This window comes from Lissotriton vulgaris, chromosome 1_1 (genome assembly GCF_964263255.1).
Source record: "Lissotriton vulgaris chromosome 1_1, aLisVul1.2, whole genome shotgun sequence".
NCBI lineage: Eukaryota > Metazoa > Chordata > Amphibia > Caudata > Salamandridae > Lissotriton > Lissotriton vulgaris.
The window spans coordinates 1278088920-1278102943 of record NC_141685.1 but is presented as its reverse complement, the minus strand read 5'-3'; the positions used below and the strand labels follow the sequence as shown (position 1 = coordinate 1278102943).

The 14024-nt window shown below is 44.8% G+C and overlaps 1 protein-coding gene across 2 annotated transcripts in view; it reads left to right on the top strand.

Annotated features, from left to right (window-relative positions):
* COPZ1 (coat protein complex I subunit zeta 1) overlaps positions 1-14024 on the top strand; it is a 234236-nt gene that overhangs the window by 50503 nt on the left and 169709 nt on the right. The gene's annotated exons all lie outside the window — the stretch shown is intronic.

Sequence of the window (14024 nt, the reverse complement as noted above, 5' to 3'; positions counted from 1 at the left end):
TATGTTTGAGCTTCAATACTGAACTGCATTTTTGTCTACACACCCGTCCATGAGAAACAAAGGGCTGTGCAATAGGGTAAGCTTCGAAATCTGTACCCACGCATCATTGGACAAATAAAATACTTATGACCTCTGCAGAAAACGATTTTTAGGTTTTTCACCGTGTCATATGTCGCTATAATGGGGGTTTGTAGCCACAAAGCACCACACATCATTAGGGACCTTGTCAATCTCTCTTTTGGTTCAGTTGATGGTTTTCAGTGATAACTGAGTAGGGGAGACACGGTCTCCTTTCCTTTCTCCACCATCAGAAATGGGTACAATCTCATTACTGTTTTGAACCCACCAAAGTGGTTGCTAATTAGTGTGTTTATCTTGATTACTTTTGGATTTGCAGTGTACGATTGACACATGGATTCTTCTCCTTATGCTTTGAGACTGAAATCTACTTTCACTTCTTGCTTGGATAAGAGAAATATATTTTAGGACCTTGACTAAAGACAATTGAGGATTTCGGTTATGACTGAATTAATGGGAAGCTTCAGGGAAGGGGTAGAAGGCAGATTGCTGGGATATGGAGGGCAGAAAAATAGTGCAGTGTTGATGGTAGTAAATTTGAGCCTATGCAGTTTTGCACAGTTTAAAGCATCTCTTAAAATTAGTGAGAGCCTATCTGACAATGTGATTCAAAGCTGTGTGACAGTTTTATTGAACTGCATGCTGACTTCATAGTATATAATGTCCAGGAGAGCATACTTAAAAAGTATTAGTTGGTTAAGGGCAATACTCTGAGTACTCCACAGTGGCTGTGAGCAAGAAAAATATTAAATTTCTACGTTGTCTTGATTTGAAAGGATCAAACCATGTACTGTTCGTGAGACACCACTATATTTATGTCGTCCAGGAGGATTCAAGTTTGAAGTCAAAAAAACTTTTTCTGAGAAAATAAATTCTTACAGAAACATAACCTAGTTTTTCGTTTCATTGATACATGACGTCTAAAAATACCATAACATCTCCAATAGATTGAGCTAAATTGCATCAATGCAGCCAGCTTATAACACAGACCAAAAACAAATATAAATCTGTTTTTAAAATACTTTTCAAAGAAAGTGCATCTATGTGTTTGAGGGGTCTGTAAAAACCCAGTTATACCAAACATTTCATGTTCGAGATGTGCAACAGTTTAAGCCTATTGAAATACAGCAATTCATTTCAGTTACTTACTTGTGTAAATATTAAAGTGCATTGTGCAGAACTGACATGACGCAGAGATCGGGGAACAATAATCTATATTTAAAATTAATTTAAAAAGGTACACCTTAGATGAATCTTCACCAGAAGCCATTCATGAACATACACATCATATTCAAGGTAATCATCCCTGTTGAAATATAAGCAGCAAATAGTTTCAATTACTTCTTAAGATAATACACTGCGTTGTTTTTTTTATTATTTTTTTTATTTTTTTTCAAGAAGGCCTCAGAACTGATAGCCATACTAGAGGGCCCTATTACCCGGATTTATAAAACAATTTAAAACCTAGGGCATGCTCCTATTTTGGGTTGCATGGCTCTCAGTTAGTTAAAAAATCATCGAGGCCTCGAAAAATCCCCAAAATATTACTAGACCTGTAGGTCTAGTGACTTAAGTAATCTACTCGACCTAGTTATAATGCTCCTGACCCACAAACTGGGTTCAAATTATGTGATCCTGGGCAAGTATTTGAGTTCACTGAGATACCATATTCTTCGTTATCATATGAGACAACCTTCAAATATGCAAGTTCAGCATGTCTGATGTACAGAAAACTCTTTTGTTTGAATTAATAGACTACTACATTTGCTCCATATACAATGCAAATCTAGGCATATATAGGATACACATGACCTCTGACTTGCCTCAGTTCATTAACCTCATTGTCATCCGTGAGGGGGCAGGAATGTTTCTTAAATCATGTTGAAAAACTGTCACTTTTAATAAATAGATAACTAAAGCACAAAGTAGCAGCACTCTGTAATTTGCAATCAGCAGGTTTTACATTGAAATGGCCATAGATTTTCCCACTGACATGTGGTTTTAAAACCATATAGTGTACAATGTCTGGAAATGGAGTTTCTGCAAATGTCATTTGCACATCATCAAGTAAAGTGTTCTGATTTGTTTTGCTCCTGTGTAAATCTTTGTTTGCATCACACTTCTGAATTACAAAAAACAATTTATTTAATAATTCCTGATATAGTTTGAAATACTTGTAATGTTCATTTGCAATCTGTTTAAATGTTGTGTTAGGACAAAAACTGACATTTCACAGCCCTTTGCTTCACAATTATTGTCAGATAACTCACTTGACAAAAAAAATAACTATAATAAGAGAAAGAAAATTAGACACCATTTTCCAGGAACAGATAAGAAACAATTAGAAAAAGACAAACTGACCTCTATCCTTGATCAGAGGGCAAACGTGTCCAGACCAAAAACAAGATTTAAAGGAGTCTTCATGGCTCATTCACTTTCTAAATGAACAGAACTCCTGTTCCTTTCAGTTTAAGGTAACTTGCCAGCACAGATGAGTAAATCTCACTGGCTATTGTGAGTGGATTTTTTAAGGCCTGAATCATCCCTATATCCCAAGACTGGACATAAACACGCTATTCTAGGGCAGCTTAGTAAAAGAAATCCTGCCACGAGCTGATACAGTTTTACGCAAATATTGGCTGATAGTAATGTCTACATCCTGGTGCATCAACCCACACACCATATTTAAACCCATTTCTCTCAACCGAATTTCATGTTTTTTAAATATTGGTCGCAGGATCTTCTTCCTTTCCTCTAGAAAAAATATACAATACACCAAAAAGTGGTTCACTGAATACCCTTAACCCCAGTTGCATGGACATGGACCATTGTTCTCCGTTATCTGCACTTTCAAACTGGGCATCCGCCATCCTGGGTCAAAATTCCCACTCTCAGCAGCAAAATTGTATTTACCAGAATCTTGTCTGAAATTCTATGTCTGAACCAGAGGCGAGGATTATGATTTTAGTTTCTCCACTTTATTTAATAGCAGCCCTTTTTACTTCTTAAACAGAACCACATTTCCCATGGAACACTGGCAATAATAAAAACAAAACTGTGTGTAAACAATCCCATAATTACATAGAGGTCCAATCAAAGGTCACCATTGCCATTATAGTTCTTCACCTGTCGCCAATTCCTTTTTCTTTGCTGCTCGCAGCCCAGATAAGTGCCTTTTCATTTCTCTCCTTGCATGGTGCATACTTTGTAGTGGTTTTAAATCAGTGTGCACGTTTATTTAGCAATCTGGGATCTCTTTGCGCTCCTGCGTGACTGAATTAATTTCCCTGGTAGCAGCAGTTGTGGTGGGGTGCTCCCCACACCAGGTGGTGCTGTGGTAGCGCCATTTTTCTTTGGTTTATGATGCACGATTTTGGAATTCCTGTCAGTAGAGATGAGTCGGAATTGCACGTCGCTTGACTCCGCCTGCTCCTGAAGAGTGATGCCTCGGATGGGGTCTGTACAGGCTTGTAAGCCTGATCTTTGAGCAGATTTGACACCAGTCACAATGGCCAGTAGTGAGTGTTGACTTACGCCCCACTGGGGTCTGCATTGCTGTGTGGCAGGCTGTGAAGCCTGGAAGGGGACATGCTCCCAGGTGGCTTGAACTTCACCCAAGATTGGCAGTAATACCCAGATGGGGGTGGAGTCCCTGGGGCTTACTTTCCCATGAACGTGAGGCTCTGCTCACTATTGACCCGCTGGGCCCCCAGCACCTAAACTGATAGCGCTTTTCTCTGAGCACTGAATTTTTGGCGCTTAACATTCCGCTGGGCTTTTCATTAGTGGAAACTTCTCTGATATTACCTACCATTGTTACCTCCCACCTGGTCATTTGCCATGGAATAAGGAGATGCCCAGTATCAGGAGGATCCCTTGGCTTCCCTTCATTAGGGTGATGAATTTTATCCCTTTTTAATGCAGCGATATATTGGGCAGTGGAAGAATTCATTGCACCCATGGAGCAGAGCTGATTACAGCAAATTGCACTCAAATGGGCAAAACTGGCCAAGGTCCAGAGTTCTGCAACACCTGATGCCCCTCCCCCAACCCAGCCCCAAGATACCGACCTCATACCAGCCAAGTGCCCCATGATGCCTTTGAGCACCTCAGGTAGGATTTCTTAAACCAGGCCCACTCTGTCCCAACAACATGGGGTCCTGAAAAGGTATTACCAGATCCTACCTCAGCCTCTCCTCCAGATGATGATGGCCACAGGGACACCAAAGGCGAGGCCAGGCCTTCCCGCCTGTGCCGTCCTTCTCCTACACCCCCAGCCACTGGCCCCTCCCCCATGATGATTCGGATATGATGTTCCCTGAGGAACTTAAGACACCCCCTTTCCTCCGAGTGGGCACCCTCTACCAAGGCAGCAAATTATGTCGCAGGGCGGATCAGAACCCCGCTGGGGAAAGAGGCACTTACCTGCCTAAATTACAGAATGCCCTCTCCCATCTTTAGACGGCAAGGTGTCACTGAAACCAGAGCGGGATCCCAGAATGCCCACCTTTTTGGCCAAGTTCATCAAAGACCCCAAAAAAGGGCATCAGCCGCTCCTAGCGGGCGATCCAGGATAAGTTCCTGGACGTCCTAGACCCCTTAACCAGGATCCTAAACATTGCAAAGGACACAAAGACTTTGGGATCTCTGCTATCCCGAAGGTCCTCTATGGGGGGGGTTCAACATGTGCTTGCCTTCATGGGCAATGGCGATTTCACTCTGTTCACTGTGCTAATCAAGGTAGGGATCTGGCAGATTCAGAGGCAGGAGCCTGTTAGGAAACTGTTTATTAAGGAGTTGGGCAAATTTGTGAATACCATTACTTCCCTAGAAAAGGCTCAGTCCTGAATAAAAAGGGTATTTTCCTCACAGGTTGGCTGCTCGGCCGGCCAATACTCCTACTGGAATCCCCATAGAGGGCAAGACTTAAGACGCTATACCAATACCAAGCCTGCTTTGGTAACTTCTACCAGACCTAAGGATATAAGGGATTTGACTCTACCTTTAATTCCAATGAGTGTTCACCTTTCTTCCCCTTTAAAAGTAGAGGGTTGTCTTGCGAATGTTTTTCATGCTTGGAAGTCCATTGCAACCGATGCGTGGGTCCTGCAAACGATCCAGGGGTTTCATACAGAGTTTTGTGTAACACCCTGTCAGGTTACGCACCCCAGGCCGCTACAGTTCTCGCAACAGGAGGCAGATCTGATGCTCGCAGAGGCCACTTTGCTACTCGACAAAGGCGCTAATTGTCCCACCACACCCCATCCACAAGGCTTTATAAGCAATTTTCTCCTGATCGACAAGACCGAAGGGGGCAGAGACTAATTATCAATTTACGCAGATTAAACCAGCGGCTGGTTTATTGTCACTTCAAAATGGAGGGGATCCTCCTCCTTTGCAATGTCTTATGCCCGGGGGATTGGAATGTCCACCTGGACCTGAAGGATGCTTACCTAACCAATCTCGGTCTTTCCACCACACAGTCGCCTCCCCCATTTCTTCTGGCGCCAGCAGGTATTTCAGTTCATAACCCTGCCCTTCGGTCTCTACTCTGTGGTTTTTCATGAAGGTCCTCAGACTGGTCGTAGAGCACCTCAGGACGCAGGGGATAGCCTCATTATTTATTTGGATGACCTGCTTCTTCTGGCAGTGTAGTGTAGTTCCTATATTCCCAATAGGCTCTGCGCATTGGAATAATATATATACTGTAGTTTAGACGTAGGACTGAGGTCGTCAGGTCTCTACTGAATATATTAAACTTAATAGTGAGTGCCAGCTAGCTCAGAGGTCACTAGAAACTTTCTCGAATTCACAAGAAAATAATTAGTTTCTGACAACCGCATAAACATGACCACTTTGTTTCCCAAGAATAAGAAATCAAATCTCTAGAGTCACTGAAACAATAGATAACTATTTTACTCAGTCAATTGTGCATGCTTCGTTTCACCAGAGATGCAGAGAAATAGAGAGACGGGCGTTTTCAATAAAAAGTATTCATTGAACAGTCTTCTTTCTCGAGCATTGGAAATGAACTGCTACAATCGTAATACTGGTTATAAAGTACAAGGCATATAATACACACAGTATTATAAAGTAGAACTGTAAAAGCATGATATGGTTTCTAAGCCATAAAAGTGCATAAAACATATAAAATACATACAGTAATAAATAATGACTAAAAGTACTCAACTGGTGCTTCTAAAATACTCTTACCCCGGTGTACCTAACCGGAGTCTAGTACTAGGGAGGAAGTAAGTGAGGAGTAGCCTGAGTTTAGTAGTTCTCTGTCAGGAATCTATTACAAGAATTCTCTAAGAGGTCTAATCAGCTCCGTGCCTTGGTTTTAGAATGATAGAGGTCTTGTATCTCTCTCTCAGAACTCGATTTCCCAGATACCCGCAAGGGTAAGCCGGAAACACTGGAGCTTGATTTCTCGGCAAGAGAAAAGACAGCGTCTCTCTCAGTGCGTCAGCTGGAGGGTCGGCTTCCTTCGGCAGCTGCTGCTGCATGGCGTCGGGCAAGTAGATAGTCGATCTGCTCCAAACCACTGTGCGTTTGACTGGGCAAACCTGAGCATATTTATACTTTGAAGGTGCTGAGTTTCACGCATGTTTGGATTTAATATCGTCACTCAAAGGCTAAATTCTTGGAAAACGCCATGAGTTTTGGAGAACTTAATATTCAAGCAGGGGGAAGTTCCTAGCTGCTGAAGGCAGGTTTTTCCAAGAAATTGTTGTTAATTCTCGGAACCTAGTGGAAGTAGCCATGCCGTATTTGGGCTGTATGACTTAGACCAAATAGGGTAGGGGTTTCTATGCCTTTATAAGGATATGATAAAGTATACCTATATAAGGACATGAATCGGGAAAATTATACTAGGGGCCTAGATTCGATTACAACAGCAGAAGATCCCCACCAGTTGTCATCCAAACTGCAAATTGCGGTCACCCTCCTCGTAAACCTCGGTTTTGTCATACACAAGAAGAAACCTCTTCTGACTCCAGTTCAAAGAGCAGTTTTTCTGTGCTTCCTCATAGATTCCACAAAGTCTACGCTAAGCCTTCCCTCGAGGAAGGTGGCCAAGATCAGACACGAGTTGCACCGAGCGCTAACCAAACCGTGTCCTTGCGGCAGTCCTCGCCTGGTAAGTCTGCTCTCCTCATCTATCCAGGCCATCTTTCCGGAGTCCCTCCACTACCGTGCACTTCAGCGCTTAAAGGCAACACACTTGCGTAAGTGACTCGCTTATTCCCAGTCGGTGGTCCTCTCAGAGAATGCGCAGGTAAAGATCCTTTGGTGGCTTTCACATATGGAAGCATGGAACGGCAGGGACATTTTCGTCTCGGCTTCTTATCTCATTATAGAGTCCTACGCCAGCAGGATAGGCTGGGGCGGGCAGTGTGGAGAGTTTTCAACAGGAGGGTTGTGGTCTACTCAAGCACAGAGGTTACACGTCAACTGTTTGGAAGTACTGGCAGGGTTCTTTGGGGTCTGCTAATGGATGCAAGACAGGATCTAAACCTGCATCTTCTTAAAGATGGACGACATCTCAGCTGTCCGGTTCATAAACCACCTCGGGGGTACTCCGCCCAAGGTCCTTTTGGATCTCGCGACCATTTTTTGGCAGTCTTGCCTGGACAATCAGATAGCGGGCACGCCGGAATACCTCCTGTGAGAAGTTGGCCTGGCATATGCTGTCCACTAGTTCTAGTGGGCACCTTGCACCAGTCCATGATAGGTTTAAGACCACCTTTATTGACAGCTATCCTAGTGGTAGCTATGGAGAGGAGCCTTCAGGCTAAGTCTTGAAGGAGTGTAAAGCAGCTTGGTTTACCAGATTATAACCTCTTGAATATCTAAATGAAAGGAGAACCACACAAGGCATATATATATAAAATATATGTATTTATCACTAAACACTCACTAGTAATCCCTTCATGAGATTACAGAGCAAAGTACACACTTTAAATGCAATAGAACTTCAGTAAATAGCACAATATACACTGGGCCCCAGGGGGGAACCAAACCATATATTAAGAAAGTAGTATAAGAACCACGACTTGACTGGACACCAGGCCTAGAGCCTGTAGAATCGCAGGGACCACCAGGAACCACCCAAGATAGTGACACCAGGGACCCACGGGGGACGAGTGCAGTGTGAGAACAAAGCCTCGATGCGCCGTTAGCTTCTATGGGGGAATTTTAAAGAAAAGGGACACTTGGGAGAGGACTTTGAGCAAACCCCTTTAGACTAAAGGGGTTCTCGGGTCAACACCCACGGGAGCACCGGAGTACTCGAGTTACCTCTCCCAGGGAAGCTGGGTGCATAGGTGTCCAATGGTGTCGGATTCGTCGTTGATTTCAATGGCCATCTGCTGCAAAGTTCTGCTGTCGTGGAGGAGAAAAGTGACTGGTGCAATCCAAGCTGGATCGAAGATGTGAAGAACCTGAAAGCAGAGGGGACAGACTCTGGGTCACTTGCCAGTGACCAGGGGCTCGGTAGACGAATGCTCACCAATGTTGGGTGTTTCAGGTGCGAAGAGGTGAAGCTTGAGACTGCAGCCGCGAGGACCAGGAGGCGTCGATGACGACCAGGAGCTGGATTCAAGCTGTCCCACGAAGGATGTCGAGTGCTGCGGCGTCAGTGTCCGGATTGGACCCAACAAGCCTTGTCAACAGCAACCCATGCCGAAAGAGGAAAGATGCTTCGGTGTGGAATAGCAAGATCCAGGGAACTCACCAAGTGTTGGAGAGTCAGGGCTCGTCTGGAGCAACCAGGGAAGCCCAAAGAAAGTCAAAGTTGCCTTCTCAGGGACCCACCAGTTGACGGACCAGGGATTGCAAAGGTACCTCGAGCGAAAACACAAAGGGCCGGCTCACGGAACACTCGTGGAGTGTAGGCCAGCAATCTTCGGTGGAAAAGGTGCTTGGGTCTGGGCTACAAGTAACCCAATGGGCAGCCTCAAGGAATGTCGAGAAGCTAATGCACTTGCAAATGTGCATGGTTTTCAGGGGTTCTCGTTCCACAGTACCCACAAGGTCTACGGTTCTCAGCTTCGCTTGGAACTCTGGTCGGCCTCGGGAAAGTCTGGAAATCCACCTCCTGTGTTGCAAATACTTCGGAGTCCGGTGGGAGCTTCGAAGACGCAAACCGGTCAGATGCGTCTTTGGTGCCTGCCACACAGGGGAGTTTCTCCTTTACTCCAAGTGAGATTCTTCAGTCATCCAGCTTCGTGCAGATCGTCGAAGTTCCGGGATTCAGTATCAGCATTTCGCCCAGGTGTAATCTAAAGTCCTCTTGCAAGGGGTTCCTATCTTATACCCAATGAAGGGGTGGGACAAACTCTGGGGACCCACCTATAGGGTTTGGAAAGAGGAGTGCCTTCACCCATTTCCTTTGTCCAGTTTCGTGCCAGAGCAGGGACTGATAGCCCCTGCAACCGGTTTGAACTGGGCTATGCACAGGGACACCAAATGTGCACCCAGTGCAGACTTCATAGCACTCTTGGAGTGCACCCACCCTGTCCTAAATACAGTAAAGCCTGTCTGGGAGGTGGTGACACCCCCCTGTGACAGGAAACCTATTGACCAGGCCTCCCCTGTCGGAGTTTCGTCCAGAAGCAGGAGGCCAAACTCGTGGCTGTGGCATCCATTTTGTGATGCCAGGGTTCTTTTAAACTGATACCGGGTGTACATGTCTCTCCCTCTAGAAGGATGGAATCTTACCCCCGCCACCAGGACTGGCGGGGGGGGTATGATTCCAAAGTGTTTGACACCAAACACGACATGTTTTCTTGCAGCCATTCCAAAGTTAGCATTTACTGCGAGGTTATAATGCACCTAAGAGTATATGGTCTGGCTGCATCACAGAACAACCCCGGAGAATAGATTCCAAAAGCTGCAGAGGGGCCCTGCTCATGCATGGGCACCCTCTCACACAAAACCCAGCATCCTGCCTTCAGGATTGATAAGGCCTGCCATAGGGGTGACTGATAGGTTTATATGTGTAGTGATAGAAGGTAAATATAAAGAACCTGTATCTAAGTAAGGGGGTGCATACACCACCTTACACAGGCTGCAGTAGCAGACCTGTGGTGTAATTTTGGACCGCTGCCCAGGGGTGGCATAATACATGCTGCAGCCCCTGTTAGGCCTCTGGGGTACCTATGCCCTAGGTATGTATATAGGATACTATATACTAGGGACTTATAAGGGTACCCCAGTAACCAAACTGGAGTGTACTTGGAATCATTTTAGAGAGGAAGCGGCTAGGGTGGGGTCCTGGATAGCAGGGCCCAAGCCAGACTAAATTCGAAAAACAGTGAAACATCAGCAAAAAGCGGGGGTAACTATAAGAAACTGATCCTACTCTCCTTCACCTCCCACGGCAGGATAACATGGTGGCGGACTGGGAGTCCCGGCATCACTGGGACTTCAGTCTTTGAAAGCTTCACCCGGAAGTGCGTTCCAACCTCCAGGACCAATGGGGTCCATTTTCAGTGGATCTATTCAGCTCCAGATTGGATCATCAGCTGCCCAGGTTCTTCCGTTGGAGGCCAGATCCTCTGGTGGCCGCCACTGATGCCTTACTGCTGGACTGGTAGCTGAAGAGGGTCTATGCGTTTATTTACCCTGTTTACGATGCTTACCAGGGCGTCAGCACAGATCAGATGCCAGCAGGCAGAAGTAGTGTTGATAAACCAGCTTTGAAAATCTAAAGTCTGGTTTCCGGTTCTTCTGGAAAGCTTTTTGGAGATTTTCCAATGACGCTCTTCCTCAGTCCAGATTGAACTCAACTTTTGATGTTGTTGGAAGGGTCGTTTCGTCTCATGGCGTGGAGGACTACATAGGACGATGGTTGCTACTGGGACTTTCGGAGCCGGCTGAGGACCTCCTGTTGAAGGCATGGTCAGACGGCACCATCAAACGATACCGATCGGCTTGGAAGAGATGGTGTTATTGGTATGTGCCATGGGATTGTGACCCCGTGGGCACCGATGTAGTGCATGTTTTTTATTTTTTAGCCAACTTAGCGGAGAAATGTATAGCGCAACAATGGAGTAGCATTTTCCGTTCAGGTATCTCTACTGGGCACCTACCGGTTAAAGTGTCCTTATAGGGGGACACCTGTTTGTATGTAAACTCCAATGTGGTATTAGGCTATGGCCACCTAATATGTTCCTCTCAAAGGATGAACTCTCGACAAAGCTGGCAATGTTGCTCTGCATGGTATTGTGCAGTTTGTTGGATGTTTGAGCCCTAGGTATTATGGGAATGTCCTTCTCTCCCTCAGAAGTGTCGTTTACACTGAGCAAGTGTACAAAATGTCCTACCAGAGTTATAGTATACCTGAGTTCCCAGATTCTCCTACGCTGTGCGTGGTCCGGTGCCTTAAGGCATACGAGGAGATGTCAGGGGACTTCCACCCCTGGGTGAGAGACAGCTCCTAATTGCTCTCTAGAAGCAGCGTAAAGCGGTTTCCTCCTAGGCCTTAGCCCTGTGGGTATGTTGGGTGATGCAGGAGTGGATATTAGCATCTTTGGTTCATACTACACTTTCGGAGCGATGGTGTCTGAAGCGTTTTTAAGGTGTCCCTCTGGAAGAGATCATGAACACGGCCGACTGATCTTCTGGTTGAATCTTTAGAAGGTTCTACTTAAAGCTAGTGTTAAATATGGCTCATTTGATGGTTAGTAAACTTTAAAGTAGTATAATCTTCGCCTCTAGTCCTGACATAGAATAAAAAATGTCCTAGCTATCGTAACAGAAAGTTTCAGTTTTCGAAGTTGAGGATTATCCCACCCACGGAATAATAATCCGGTAAAACCTCCCTGTGACTAGTAATTAAATATTTAAATTCTTTGGTTATAATCTTGTGTAATGTCTATTTCGGTTATGCATATGCTGTGTTCAGTGTATATTTGCTGTTAAGCAACAACATTTTATTAGTTATCCTTTCCTTGAGGATGTTCTAGCCAGTTGATATCCTATCTCTCGCTCTCGGGGTCAGAGAATGGAAAAGAGGATTTGCAAGAAAAGAGCTAGGGCGTGACTCGCACAATGAAAGACGATTTGGTGGAAGGTGAAGGACTATGATGGCAGTGCTGACCTCTGGACACCTATTGGATTATGGGACTGTTTTGCACATCGTTTTGTTGTTTCCATTCCCTGGGTTCCATGAGAAATGTGTTCTGTTTATTAAGAAGTAAAAAGGGCTGCTGTTAAATAAAGTGGAGAAAGTAAAAGCATTATCTTCACCTCTGAATCCGTAGTAGATTTTAAACTTTTCGCTACGATAGCTAGTACATTTTCTATTCTATATAAATTGGGGAATATTTAGAGCCCTCATGGTGTAACAAGCATTTACAATGCAATGGTTTTGCCTTTGTTAAAGTTAGAGCTATTGGCATTGCTCTTGACATTATTTTTATTTATGTTTTTTTTTAACATAAATAAATGGCATTGTCATTTACAATGCCACTAGCTTTATCTCGCAAATGACACACACAAACACCCACAGAGAGCCCCCCCAAACACACACAGAGCCCCCCCCACACACACACCCACACAGAGCCCCCCACACACACAGCCACACAAAGCCCCCCACACACACAGCCACACAAAGCCCCCCAAGTATAAGGTACTTAAAATGAGTAATTTTGTCAAAATGACACGTCATGTGTAAGATTATAATGTGTTATTACGCATGCTCCGTGTGTGCGCCTGGTATTGTTTGGCATTAAGATGTGATACAAAGTGACGCTCGGTTAGTACGTCTTACTTTGTTTTAAGTCCATGGGATTTTTGCTGTCCTCCCCGATGCCCCTTCACTGCATTTTGCCCTCTTTGTATACATTAACCTGAGTTTGGTGCTTGGTGATGCAAGGCCTTTTTGGGGCAACACTTGCCTCAGCTTTGGAGACACAAAGACTTTTAGTGCGAGTAGGTGAATGGACACTCCTGTATGCTCCACTTTGACTCATGCAACAGCCACACAGAAACAAATAGTAAATCTGGGACTGGCACTATGTGGAGGTAGTAAGTAGCATTGCTAGTGATGGTTAGATTTTGTTTAATGCCCCCTATTGTAATAACAAGAGCATGATAGACTAGTCTTACCCAAAAGGTCTAAGTACTCTTTAGGAGAAAAACATGGAACCTAACATCCTTAATACAGGTAAGAAACAAAAAAAATCCTCCTCAGTAGGTATGCTCAGCATCCCTCCGGTGACTTTTATGACGGCCACTACATTCCTTCTTTTGCTAGCCTCTCTCATTTCTATAGGAATCAGAGGTTCCCCATCACACAAACACTCAAATATACTAAGGTTTTGCACAGGCACTCGTGAGGATGCAAAGTGGTGCAAAGCACTGTGGTGAGCTACTAAACATTATTAAAGGCCTCTGGGAGCCGCCAGATCGAAAAAGTCCCTGCAAACATTTGTAAATTTGGGCAAAAATTCAGTCTAGACATAGCAGGTGCAGTGGTCCACCTCTTCTCTGCCTCGAGAGCCACTAAGAGCAGCACATTCAATTGAGAGCCTTGAACTGTGAATAATGCTGAAAGGTGAATGTGGTAAGGCTAGTGGGCTCAGTTAGGGGATAGCCACCAACGACCAAGCATTCACCAGTACATAGTGGCCCAGCCCTCGAGAAGAAGCCAAACCAGTAGCCCGCTGTTGGGACTTGTGGAAGGACCTCAACTGGTCCCATCATCCCAAACCTATGGCATTTGGAATTGAATACACAAGTACCTTCTGGGGAGTAGAAGTCCAGAGTGCTCTATACCCAATATATATATTCGGGGAACAGGGGCTGCCCACAGTGTAAATACCCTTGGAACCAGGGGCAATCAACATACACATGACAAGGGATCCATGTGATGAAACATTGAATAATTTAGAATGCAATAAAAGTGCACAATTAATGAGAGGAGACACAAACAT